Consider the following 4,346-nt stretch of genomic DNA (forward strand, 5'->3'; position numbering starts at 1 on the left):
CCCTTCCCATACCATCCCTCTGGGTTGTCCCAGTGGACCAGCCTCAAGCATCCAGTATCGTGCATCGACCTGGACTGGCGACTCGTTTCATATATGATTTTATACATGTTTCAATGCCATTCTCCCAAATCTTCCCACCCTCCCCCTCTCCCATAGAGTCCAAAAGGCTGTTCTATACATCTGTGTCTCTTTTGCTGTCTCGCATACAGAGTTATCACCATCTTTCTAAATTCCAAATATATGCGTTAGTATACTGTATTGGTGTTTTTCTTTCTGGCTTACTTCACTCTGTATAATAGGCTCCAGTTTCATCCACCTCATTAGAACTGATTCAAATGTATTCTTTTTAATGGCTGAGTAATACTCCATTGTGTATATGTACCACAGCTTTCTTATCCATTCATCTGCAGATGGACATCTAGGTTGCTTCCATGTCCTGGCTATTATAAACAGTGCTGTGATGAACATTGGGGTACACGTGTCTCTCAATTCTGGTTTCCTCAGTGTATAGGCCCAGCAGTGGGATTGCTGGATCATAAGGCAGTTCTATTTCCAGTTTTTTAAGGAATCTCCACACTGTTCTCCATAGTGGCTGTACTAGTTTGCATTCCCACCAACAGTGTAAGAGGGTTCCCTTTTCTCCACACCCTCTCCAGCATTTATTGCTTGTAGACTTTTGGATCGCAGCCATTCTGACTGGCATGAAATGGTACCTCATAGTGGTTTTGATTTGCATTTCTCTGATAATGAGTGATGTTGAGCATCTTTTCATGTGTTTGTTCTATGATGACCTACAAGACCTTCTGGAACTAACACCAAGAAAAGATGTCCTTTTCACCACAGGGGACAGGAAAAAGAAGGAAGTCAAAAGATACCTAGAGTAACAGGCAAGTTTGGCCTTGAAGTGCAGAATGAAGCAGGGCAAAGGCTAACAGAGTTTTGTCAAGAGAACGCACTGGTCATAGAAAACACCCTCTTCCAAGAAAAGAGATGACTCTACACCTGGACATCACCAGATGGTCAACACTGAAATCAGACTGATTATATTCTTTGCAGCTGAAGATGGAGAAGCTCTATACATTAAGCAAAACAAGACCAGGAGCTGACTGTGGCTCAGATCATGAACTCCTTATTGCAAAATTCAGACTTAAATTGAAGAAAGTAGGGAAAACCACTGGACTATTCAGGTATGACCTAAATCATATCCCTGAAGATTATACAATGGAAGTGACAATTAGATTTAAGCGATTAAAACTGATAGAGTGCCTGAAGAACTATGGACAGAGGTTTGAAACATTGTACAGGAGGCAGTGATCAAAACCATCCTCAAGAAGAAGAAATGCCAAGAGGCAAAATGGTTGTCTGAATAGGTCTTACAAATAGCTGAGAAAAGAAGAGAAGCTAAAGGCAAATGAAAAAAGGAAAGATATACCCATCTGAATGCAGAGTTCCAAAGAAAACAAGGAGAGATAAGAAAGCCTTCCTCAGTGATCAATGCAAAGAAATAGAGGAAGACAATAGAATGGGAAAGACTAGACATCTCTTCAAGAAAATTAGAGATACCAAGGGAACACTTCATGCAAAGATGGGTTCAATAAAGGACAGAAATGGTATGGACCTAAAAGAAGCAGAAAATATTAAGAAGAGGTGGGAAGAATACACAGAAGAACTATACAAAAAAGATCTTCATGACCCAGATAATCACGATGGTGTGATCACTCACCTAGAGCCAGACATCCTGGAGTTCGAAGTCAAGTGGGCCTTAGGAAGCATTGCTATGAACAAAGCTAGTGGAGGTGATGGAATTCCAGATGAGCTATTTCAAATCTTAAAAGTTGATGCTGTTAAAGTCCTGCATTCAATATGTCAGCAAATTTGGAAAACTCAGCAGTGGCCACAGGACTGGAAAAGGTCAGTTTTCATTCCAATCCCAAAGAAAGGCAATGACAAAGAATGCTCAAAATTACCACACAATTGCACTCATCTCACATGCTAGGAAAGTAATGCTCAAAATTTTCCAAGCCAGGCTTCAGCAGTACGTGAACCAAGAAATTTCCAGATGTTCAAGCTGGATTTAGAAAAGGCAGAGGAACCAGAGATCAAATTGCTAACATCCATTGGATCATAGAAAAAGCAAGAGAGTTCCAGAAAAACATCTACTTCTGCTTTACTGACTATGCTGAAGCCTTTGACTGTGTGGATCACAACAATCTGTAGAAAATTCTTCAAGAGATTGGAAAACAAGACCACCTTACCTGCCTCCTGAGAAATATGTATGCAGGTCAGGAAGCAACAGTTAGAATCTAACATGGAACAATGGACTGGTTCCAAATTGGGAAAGGAGTGCATCAAGGCTGTATATTGTCACCTTGCTTATTTAACTTATATGCAGAGTACATCATGAGAAATGCTGGGCTGGAGGAAGCACAAGCGGAATCAAGATTGCCCAGAGAAATATCAATAACCTCAGATATGCAGATGCCACCACCCTTATGGAAGAAAGCCAAGAGGAACTAAAGAGCCTCTTGATGATACAGAAAGAGGACAGAAGAGATTTTCTGGCTTAAAACTCAAAATTGAAAAAAAAAAAAACAAAGATCATGGCATCTAGTCCCATCACTTCAGGGCAAATAGATGGAGAAACAGTGGAAACAGTGACAGACTTTATTTTCTTATGCTCCAAAATCACTGCAGATGGTGACTGCAGCATTGAATTTAAAAGATGCTCGCTCCTTGGAAGAAAATCTATGACCAACCTAGACAGCATATTAAAAAGCAGAGACATTACTTTACTGACAAAGGTCCACCTAGTCAAAGCTATGGTTTTTCCAGTAGTCATGTATGGATGTGAGAGATGGTCCAAACCATAAAAAAAAAAAAAAGCTGAGCACCAAAGAATTGATGTTTTTGAACTGTGGCGTTGGAGAAGACTCTTTAGAGTCCCTTGGACTTCAAGCACATCAAACCAGTCAATCCTAAAGGAAATTAGTCCTGAATATTCATTGGAAGGACTGATGCTGAAGCTCCAATACTTTGGCCACCTTATGTGAAGAACTGACTCAGTGGAAAAGATCCTGATTCTGGGAAATATTGAAGGCAGGAGGAGACTGGGACAACAGTGGATGAGATGGTTAGATGGCATCATCACCATCAACCAACCACCATCCACTCAATGGACTTGAGTTTGAGCAAACTCCAGGAGTTGGTGATGGACAAGGAAGCCTGGCATGCTGTAGTCCATGGGGATGCAAACATTCGGACATGACTGAGCAACTGAACTGAACTGATAGAAAAATTCCTTTAGCAATTCTTTTTCACAAGGTCTGCTTGCTATGAATTTTCTTAGTTTTCCTCTATCTAAAATTGTGTTCTAAATTTTACCTTCATTCCTGAGGGATATTTTCTTGCTGTATATCCGAACTGATAAATCTTTCAATACTTGAAAAATTGTTGCTTCTTTGTGATCTAGAGTTTATGATCAATTCCAGAAAAATAAATGACCCAATCAAAAAATGGGGCAAAGAACTAAACAGACAGTTCTCCAAAGAAGACATACAGATGGCTAACAAACACATGAAAAGATGCTCATCACTCATTACCAGAGAAATGAAATCAAAACCACAATGAGGTACCATCTCACGCCGGTCAGAACGGCTGCTACCCAAAAATCTACAAACAATAAATGCTGGAGAGGGTGTGGAGAAAAGGGAACCCTCTTACACTGTTGGTGGGAATGCAAACTAGTACAGCCACTATGGAGAACAGTGTGGAGATTCCTTAAAAAACTGGAAATAGAACTGCCATACGATCCAGCAATCCCACTGCTGGGCATACACACAGAGGAAACCAGAAGGGAAAGAGACACGTGTAGCCCATTGTTCATCGCAGCACTGTTTATAATAGCCAGGACACGGAAGCAACCTAGATGTCCATCAGCAGATGAATGGATAAGAAAGCTGTGGTACATATACACAATGGAATATTACTCAGCCATTTAAAAGAATACATTTGAATCAGTTCTAATGAGGTGGATGAAACTGGAGCCTATTATACAGAGTGAAGTACGCCAGAAAGAAAAACACCAATACAATACACTAATGCATATATATGGAATTTAGAAAGATGGTAATGATAAGTCTGTATGCGAGACAGCAAAAGAGACACAGATGTATAGAACAGTCTTTTGGACTCTGTGGGAGAGGGAGAGGGTGGGATGATTTGGGAGAATGGCATTGAAATATGAAACGAGTTGCCAGTCCAGGTTCGATGCATGATACTGGATGCTTGGGGCTGGTGCACTGGGATGACCCAGAGGGATGGGATGGGGAGGGAGGTTCAGGATGGGG

This window comes from Bos grunniens, chromosome X, assembly GCF_055505025.1.
Source record: "Bos grunniens cultivar Pamir isolate PY7600 chromosome X, Bosgru_T2T1.0, whole genome shotgun sequence".
Lineage (NCBI taxonomy): Eukaryota > Metazoa > Chordata > Mammalia > Artiodactyla > Bovidae > Bos > Bos grunniens.